At 34.7% G+C, this 9,867-nt stretch overlaps 1 long non-coding RNA gene across 2 annotated transcripts; it reads left to right on the forward strand.

Annotated features, from left to right (window-relative positions):
• The first annotated feature begins 320 nt into the window (after positions 1-320).
• Positions 321-7,418, forward strand: LOC132070065 (uncharacterized). Of its 2 annotated transcripts, XR_009417870.1 has the most exons (4): positions 321-392; positions 3,314-3,410; positions 4,406-4,556; positions 6,175-7,418. It is a non-coding gene; the product is annotated as an uncharacterized LOC132070065 (long non-coding RNA). The 2 variants fall into 2 exon arrangements; XR_009417869.1 differs by lacking the exon at positions 6,175-7,418 and having other exon boundaries at positions 4,406-5,040.
• The last annotated feature ends 2,449 nt before the right edge of the window (positions 7,419-9,867 follow it).

Consider the following 9,867-nt stretch of genomic DNA (forward strand, 5'->3'; position numbering starts at 1 on the left):
AACACTAATCCCATCTCCCAAAAAAGTCTCAAAAGTAGTCTAAGGTGGTTGAATTAATTATTTCATTGCATTGTCTGAAAAATTTTAATAGAAATAATTAATGCCTTTGATTGATCTCAACAAATAGCACCTTCTTTTGCAAACCTGTGGAGGGATAGAATGTAAGAGAATAGTGCAGAAGGCAATCTCACCCCTGAGGAGTTGCAGCTGCACTAATCACCAAAGATTAGGAACAGCCCTGCCCTTAACAGGCCTCAGCTGTGCCCAATGAGGATGAGTGCTACAAAAGAGTGGGGTAGCTGGGTGAGGAGAGAGTTGGAGTTTATTGGTTGGGCTGTGAGGCAGAAGGAGTCAGTGGTATGAGGAGGTGACCATGAGAAATCACTGAGAAGGTATGGAACTTTTGCAATAAGATAAAAGCACAAGCCTGCTCTGATTAGCTCTTTATGTTCATTGTGAAGTTGCACACACATGCATGTATGTTCATAAATTATGTTCTTTTAGAAGTACTTGAGAAGATATAAGAGAGAAAGTCTGGGATTTTTTTGCTTGATTTGAGCAACTGCACAGAGCGACCTCTGAAAAGAAGGAGCAAGACTGAACCTCTGTGAGCAGCGAAGAATGCTCATATGAAAAACTTTCTGGAACACAAACATCTTGGAAAGTCCCTTTAGTAGCTTTTGGGTGCTCACATTAAGAGAGACAGGGTGGCAATCCACCTCAAAAGTATGAGTACTATAAGGCACATAGTTAACCTTTTAATATTTGATTTCATTCTTTTTATTTTTAATAACTTCTGTTTGCTATTGATGTTTTAAAATTGTTTTTTTACCTGTGATGAGTACCATCATATCAAAATCATTTTTGCCAGTAGTTCTAAATTACACATTTTGTGCAAGAGCAGAAGTTAACCATTCCTTTCAGCTCTGTGTTCTCATCCTATGAAAATCCTTGAACAGTTTAGACTTTAACCCTGCTTACTTCCCATACTTTTTACTGTCTTAATTTTCCATATTTTCAAGTTTTTTCACCTAAAACTAAATTTAAATGTTGTACTGCTCTTCCAGATACAAAAATATGATGTGAATGCCTAAATCTCAAGCTTCCTGTATTGCTGTGACAATGGACATATTATCTATTGTCATCATATCTAGACACTTGGAAAAGATTTACCTTGTGCATTATTTTCTGCTTGAGAAGTAGTTCTCTAATTTCACCATACAGATTCTCTCTGCACTCTGTAGAAACATTCAGGACATTGACTCATCCCATTCTGAATTTGCAAAACAAGTGAGATAATTGCCTCTGGAGCAGTCCATTACAAAGGCTGTAGTGCAAATGGTCAGCTCAGACTAGACAGGAAGATTTTAGATAGCTAGAGAAATTACGTGGATATCACACTGTTGACTTATGTAGACTATCTCAAAGTAAGCCTGCTTTCCCAGTCATTGATTAAATGTTATCTGAGATGTGGACAAATTTTTGATCAGGTTTGTTTGCTGGATTGGTGGTTTTGTTTTGGTTTTTATTTTTTTTCGTTTGTTTGGGGTTTTTTGTTTGTTTTTGTTTGGGTTTTTTTTTTGGTCTGAGATCTGTGTATGAAAAATGATGAGATATGCAAACCCCTTATATGTTTCAGTCAACAGCATAGCATATCATTTTCATGATGATATTTATATTCTTTCATTAGCTATCTGAACTCATATCTCATAAGTCTGTAAACCTAATTTCAGGGCATTAATACAAAGAACAAATGTATGTTACTATGTATAATTTACTCACAAATTCTCCTTATATGTAAACTGAGTGATATGTATATGCTGCCAAACTCAGACTTATTTTTGCAGATTAAATTGGATTAAAACTGTCTAATTCAGGTAATGCTTCGAAATATCTGTGGGTAGTTTCTGCCACCAGCATTATGATTTCACTTCCTCACACTTCTTTACAAGCTCAGAAATCAAAAGCCTACTTCCATGAAAAATTTCATATGCAAAATGAGTGCTCTGAGTTTTGGTGACAGAAATCAGCCTTTATTTTAACCCTATTTTCTTATTCTATTCACATCAGAATGCATTATTTGAAATTCCTTCTGCAAGCGTATCTAAACAATTTTTTACAAAAATTTTTGTAAAGCTGTTTACAACTTTACAACTATTGTTTGCAGCTGTACTGCCTATGAAGTCTCCCACCGATTTTCATGTCTTGGTGTTCTGAAAAATTATGTGATGATTTTAAGACCAGGACAGAATTTTCTTGGATTGAAAAAAACAAAAATCCCACCCAAATTGATTCACTAGAAATGCTTTAGACTAAGGTGTTTACTCTGTGTATCAAGAAATATTTAAGCTCTGCATATTTAGGAAACACATCTGGGGTTTTGGGGGCATTGTTTTGTTTTCTTTTCTTTTGCCTTATTTTTCTTTCTTTTTTTTTGTTTTTTATTATTTACAGTGCAGTGGTGTTAAATCATAAATAAAGGTCATGATGGTGCCATCACAGGAGACTGCCCTTGCTCTGAAAAGTTCTTAAGCAATATATCATCAAAAGAAGTTTTTCTTACTTGGAGCTGTCTAGGGAAAAGTGTGTTTTAGGCAAACCAAATCTTGACACATGGTACCTGGTTAATGCCTATCTAAATGCTCATTAATTCATGGCTTTCTCTGATTTTAAATTTTACATTCTCCATTTCTGTACCTGTTTGGGCAGTATTTATTATATTTATAATGCTCTACCTCTACCAAAGAGTGGCTATATTATTAATAAAATGGGAGCAAAGTCTACGCCGGCAAAATTAATGAATGAAAAAGAATAAAATGAACCTTACTATACTCTCAGTTCTTATTAGATATGTCAACTCTGTTGCATACTGCATTGAAAACATTTTCAACATAAAATGTTCTGACAATCACATTAATTTAAGAAACACAAAAGTTTGACTGCAGATAAAATGCTATTAAGCAGTAATTATAATAGAGTAACAAAATGTGCAAGCTTAGTTCCATGTAGTGATCTGACTCTGGGTCTAAATTTCTAGTCCAGTCACCACCACCATTATTGACAACTGAACACCCCCTTCCCCAAAAAGGGAGGATGACATAATGTCAAATGTCATGACAAGCATGAGTTTTAACTCATCTTTCTAGTGTGCTTTATGATCCTATGACAGATTTCTTTTGATTTTACCAAAGAGTGAAATAATGGTGTTTCTGAAGGCATTTAAGGATTGACTTACAAAGACTTTTAATGTACGTATTCAAACCAGATTATGTCCTATTTTATAGATGTATTGTCCTTTCATATGTTTTTACAGGTAAACAACACACATATATCAGATGTGGGTGTTTTTACCAGGGCTGCATTCAACACACACCCACAACCTCAAGACCATAAGCTTTGGACCTTTAGTGGTGAGAATTTGCTCTGTACGTGTACAGTGAGACAAAACACAGGTTTAACTCAAACTTTGATGAGGCTAAATACATTGCATTTACTTCCTTTTTTCCTCACTGTAACTTTTTTATTGTGACTCTTCTCCAACAGTCAGAATAGAAAATAGAAGCAGTCATGATTATAAAAGAAAGTAAAATTAATGTCAGTTAGCCTCATCTATCTTAAAATTTACTCCAAACAGCTGAAATGTGACAGTCCCTTAATCTCCCTTCAATTCCTTCAATTTCTATTGTGCATTTTCACTATTTATCAGTGGTAGTTCTAGTATTATTCAAACTTCAATGTAAAAATCATAAATGTAGCAGAACACAAGCCAAAGGACAAAAGAAATCAAAAAAAAACCCTGAAAAATAAGGAAAAGGTTTCACAATTATGACTCGGAACAACCTCATAGTGTCTGATGACACTTCCTTATCAAGAAAATAGGTTTTTTTCCTTGGAAATATTAGACAGGGGAAATGAAGAAGAGGAGAAAATTATTAAAGACATGGGGATAACTCTGTCATATATGGATGCTTCAACTCCTTGGGTTTCTCAGATGACACTAATGGGTAAGGTGGGAAACTGAATTAAGTCCCTATTTATCTCACTTGTAAGCACTGTCACATTTCAACTCTTACCAAAAAAACCACCTTGGACTATTTACAAAGCAAAGAATTTATCAGTCTAATAATACTGAAAATAGAATAGTAGAGACAGGACTGTTGAGCAGGGATGTTATATTTGTGTACACTTTTTCCTAGGTGTTACACATATCCTTTCAGTGAACCTCATATCTGAGGTTATATACTTATATACTTCTCATTTTTTAAAAGGAAATGATGGGTGGGGAGTTGTGGCAAGACATTAGCAATATAAAGCATTTTCTGACAGAAAAGTCCTAGCCATTGTAGTGTCTTCTTTCTGCTTAGTATTAAGCCCTCAAAAAAATGCCTTTTCCTTCTCATCACAGACTTCTTGCTTCCCAGCTGCTGTCTGGAATTTGTACAACTGCCTTCTTCAGTGTTATTTGACATGAAAGTCTATTGTTTCTTACACAATGGCCACCAAATTTTCTCAGGCCCTTGCTGTATCTGTGATTCAACAAGCTGATGCTGCAACAGGTGAGGGCATAGTCACTTGACCACTAAAATTGTTAAAACTGAGGCTGATATAATTTCTGAAGGCCCTGAGTCACCATTTTGGATGTCGGGTAGTGCCTGATGTTTTTTAGTAGTAATGGCAAAATCCTTGTTCCATGGTGAAATTTAGCAAAATTTGCTGGCAGAAAGTGGAGTAATGAAACTAAGAAGCTTCATGCCAAAAAAATGGTAAATATACACTTCTGTCATACCCATCAAATGAGAATATTATTTTCACACAAAGAGTTTCTATACTTGTCATTTAAAATGAGCTAAACAGAAAAGAAATTTGTAGGAATGCCCTAATCACAACAAGGAGACTACAGTTTAGAGAAAAATCAAGGGTTATAGTAAATGGCCTGTCTATGTAGATGTCTTTGTAGCACTTTTTTTAATGGAACAAGGAAAAACAGAGAAATAAGACATGTCATAGTGTTTCTTTAAAGCCAGTAGTAACATGTAAAAAGTCACAAAAATAAATTAAAATTGCCATTGTAAACCTGTTGTTTTCTGTCCTGTAGTCAGGAATTGTTTTCACTTTGAGTTATGCTTAGGGCTTTTTTAAAGCAGGATGTGTTTATCATTTTGATTTAATCTTTGTTAATCATTTTGATTTAATCTTTTTCTAGACCTTAACCACATATTTAGGTTGCCTGAAGAAGCTGTCAGGTGATATAATTTATGGGAAGATCTAGAGGGCAAACACTACAATAGTCTTATACAGTACATCTTGCTTTTTGGTCTAAACCTATTTTTGCTTAAACCTCATTTCACTTCAATAAAATCAGAATAGGTTGTTCAAAAATGTTACATTTTAAAAATTTAAATATGTATAAGGACATCTGTTTTTATTTTTAATGATATTTTAAGTAAATGCTTGAATTATATTTTATAGTGTTTGATCCTCTTGCACTAACAGGGGCAAGAAAAAGAATGTAGTTTTAAATACTATGGTAAAGAAATTATTTGAAAATAGTTTAATTTTTTTTTTATTAACAGGTTCTTTTAAGTCAGCATACACAGGCCTTATTTAACAAAGCAATTAATCACTGATTCCCCTTCTGATGACCAGGACATTTTGCTATAACATATCTCATAGCAGTATTTGTCTTAAAATAGAAAAAATTATTTTGTGAATTTCATTAATTCCAACATGCTTAGAAGCTAATGCTTTATATTTTCAAAATCTTCATGCTGATTTGGTTTTGTTAACTTTTAATATAGAAAATTATAAATAATAACTAAACATTTTGAAAAAATTAACTAGATGTTTACACTCTAATTTTAAGAAAAATCTGGGTATTTTTAAACATTAGTGTGGAATTAAGAAATACATTAAAATTTATGGTACATGACATGAAAATTACTATAGAAATTGAGACCATGTTTACTGTATTATTAATTAAAAAAACTTCACTGCATACATCTGATTCTCAAAGCCAGACTAAAAGTTTATTTAAGATAATCCATTTGCAATATTCATTGAATCTTGGATCACATTAATATAAAACAGAGGCAATGGAAGAGAGCACAAATAAAATTTTGGAGTGTGTGAAAGCTTAACAATTTAAGATCCTTATTAAAACATGTTTTTCCTCAGACTAATACTGCCATCGTTCTTCTCTTAAAATACAAGATAACGAAAACAAGACTCTGTCCCTGTACATTTGTTAAGAATCTAATGTTTCTGTAGCATACTATGCAAGCAGTCTGTTTCTGATGGAGCTGAACCCAATAGGATTTATGCTGCAGGTTTAAACCAGCAAATGTGAATGAAAAATAAGATGCACTGCTGATGAAGAATATTGAAACCAACACAACTGGATTGGGAACACTTTTGTAGAGATCAGTTCCCACATTATTTCTTGCAGTGAGCTATTGGAGACATACATCAGTCAAAAGCAATCCTTGACTGTATCACTGATTTGCATCTTAAAGATGATTAATTTATTATTAGAGTTTTCAAATAGGGTGGAACTGCTGTAAATTATTGAGAAGGACTGCTGCAAGATCTAGCATATTTTTATTTCAAAGAGAATGAGCAGCCTTTTTCATTTGGATGGTGTCTCCTTAGGAAACTGATATCATATTTCCACAAACAGATGGAAGTACTGCTATAAAATATGGTGCCATCATTTTCTGAAATGTGTGCTGTAATGAAGGGACTGTGTAGGTGCTCTTTCTGAGCTCCTGGATGGCAAGCCAAGAATTGTTATTAGCAGCTTCAGGGCCATTACAGACTTACCTACATTGTCAAATCACATAGTTCTTGTGTCCTGATTCCAGAGTACCTTCACTGAATAATTGTGAGAAGTTGAAGTTGAATCCAGTGGATTTCTGGGGTTCAGAGGTTTCTCCTTCCCACCTTACTTGAATACTGGCAGTCTCTCTATGTTCTGATTGCCAAGGCCAGACCTTGAGCCCTTTCCTTAATAAGTGTCTCATATCTTGTGCATTTGCATGTCTCCCTTAATTAACAGCTTGAAAAGCCCCAGAAAATTACACACACAGAGCAAGGTCAGACAGCAAAGCTCCAAGGCTCAGTCAGACAAGTGTGCTGACAAGCAGCTTATTTACAGAAGACCAGTTACATTTATTATCCCCCTGTCTCCACTTTTTCCATTCAAATTGTGATAGTCGCTCCATTACCTAAACTGCTTTGCCCCTTTCTTTTGGAAAAGTTCATCCCTTTCCACTTCTCATCTCACGTCCAACAACATTTTTTGGTCTCTTCTGTTAGCTGAATCTCAAGCCAGTCCCTCAGCACCTGTCTGCATGTCTTAGCACACTGTTGTAAATCCTGGCTCACACCGAGAGAGAAAAAACCACAATCTGAATGAACAAATGATGAAATAAAAGGAAAATATATGGTTGCTGAGTACCAAACAATTCACATCTAAAAGATAATTAACTGCATGCATAATTATATCCTTTAATGAAACAACCATAAATAATATAATCAGATCTTGTAACTGTAGACAGTGCCAGGAAAACCATAGCTCAGCATTCTGTTACAGTCAAAATTTGAAGAGTGTGTTCTAGTATGTCATGCACCTGACTGTATAAAGTTTGCTCTGTTTCTTTTTCAAATGATGGAAGAAAACAGCAGAAGGGTTCTAGGGAAAACAAAGCAACAAAATTATGAGAAATTAAGTCAATGACCAGCTGTTTCTGCTGTTGTCATTTCTATCTTTCAAAAGAATGGCCCACAAGACCTGAAGTCTGGTATTTTATCTGGGGGAGCCACATCTATTTTTTCCTCCATCCTCCAAGACTTCCCTTTGTTTTTCCTTTTTGTTCTTCATTCCACTGGCAGTATTTTTTTTTCCTTTTCCACCCTTGGGTCTCCACGTTTTCTTTCTCCCTTAGAGCTTCTCTGCCAATCTCTTGACATTATTGTTATGACATAGACCTTCTAACATTATTATTCTTCTCTGTTCTCTTTTTCTGCTTTCAATCATGTTTTAAATAATTTACAGTCTTTTAACTGCAAAATAAAGAGCATATATGCTCTGCCATGCAATAACAAAACAACATAAAACAACAAAACCACATACAGAGAAACCTTGTAGGATGTAACTAGCAGCTGTCAGTAGAAGGAAAAAAAAAAGTAAATAAACATGCAATCCATTTAATCTCCTTTCTCAACCACAGAATTTACCAAAAGAGCAGACTTTCAGATTGTTTGTCATTTGAGGGGGTTAATTTTTCATCTCTTTAGTGGTTTGTTTTTATTCATTTTACAGGATTACTTTTCTAACATAAATGCAAATTTAAACATTATTGGACATTTCTCTTAATGAAAAAAACAGACTGATGCTTTTTCAGGCATTTGTCCATCTGAATTTTCCATTGACATAGACCAGTCAACATAGCTTTGACAAGGGGTACACATTAAGCACAGGTTGCTTCAGATGACTTTCCTCCCTGAAGAGAGAGGGCATGGATATAAAGAGTAGGAACTGGGATCTGAGTCACAAAAATGTCTCATGATTTTCTATGGGGTCTTGTTCATATATTCTCTTCTTTTTACAGTGAAGCCCAGCTTAGGCAGTAGGTGGTTCCAGTCATTTTTATCTCTTTGACATTTTGCAGATTTATGATTCCAGATAAAAACTTAGAAAAACACATTAAGCAAAAGATTTGAATAGAGCACCCTCCAAAAGATGAGTGTATATATAAACATATATAAAATGTTTCTCTCTAAGCAAGCTTGAAATGAACAAGGAATTTTAACATTTGTGCTCCTCACTAAATAAGCATGTGAAAGGATTGACTAGCATTTGTCCTATACATCTTAAAACTGAGGGGAAAAAAATTGATTTCTGTAAATTTCAGCAGGTGAGAAAGAAATGCAACCCCATTTATCAAGTAGACTTACATTAAGCTTTTTACATCTGCTTCTCATCTATCACATCTCTGTCATAGGTAGTGCTGCAAAATTCAATAACTTTTTTCTTTGTCATTGAAGACTGCTAGAGGCAATCAAGAATCATTTCCAAATCCACCAATATGCATTCTATGTATCACATCAGAGCAAAATATACAATCCCAGAAATATCTTTTGTCTGCCAAACAGCTCAGCTGGAATTTGTTTAATCAGTTCATCTTTGTAACAGGTAGAAAGGAAAAAACCCACACCTCTCCCCACAAAAAAAAACCCCCAAAAACATTAAAAACCCAAACTAGAACTCAACACTCACACCCTCTGCAAGAAAGCTGAGATACTGATTGTAAGAAATACAGGGTTTTTTCCATTGATTTTGATTTATAAAGAATAACTCTTTTTGAGCTGTAACCAAAGCAGAAGCCTGTAAAACTTACACAGCTGGTATGCCTTGAATGTAAATATACTAAACCAATGTAACTAATAACTGTGTATAAACATTTTTTAACACTGTGATAACAAAACTGCACCCAATATATGAGCACTTTAGGTAAGTATGTGAGCAGTGCAATCACCAAAGACTAAGACTTTTGCAGCTGTACTTCGCTAGTGTAGAAAAGTATGAGAGGGACAACATAACTCGCAGGATGAGTAACAAGGAGCAAGATAAGAGCAAGGGACTCCAAATGGACAGGACATACTGCTGGAAAACCTGGAGCTGATTGCTGACAAAAGTCAGTAACAGTACTGGAAGTAGGCAAATCCCTCTTCCCTTTTGGTAGCGATTGAGAAGTATAAAAACCTCAGACATGCAGAGGAAAGGGTGAAGATGACAGTCCCATTTCTGTCACTGACAAGTTTTCAAAGACTTCTTATTAGCACAAACTGGATTACTACAGAAAAAGT

The sequence above is a fragment of the Ammospiza nelsoni genome, chromosome 2 (assembly GCF_027579445.1).
Source record: "Ammospiza nelsoni isolate bAmmNel1 chromosome 2, bAmmNel1.pri, whole genome shotgun sequence".
NCBI classification, from domain to species: domain Eukaryota; kingdom Metazoa; phylum Chordata; class Aves; order Passeriformes; family Passerellidae; genus Ammospiza; species Ammospiza nelsoni.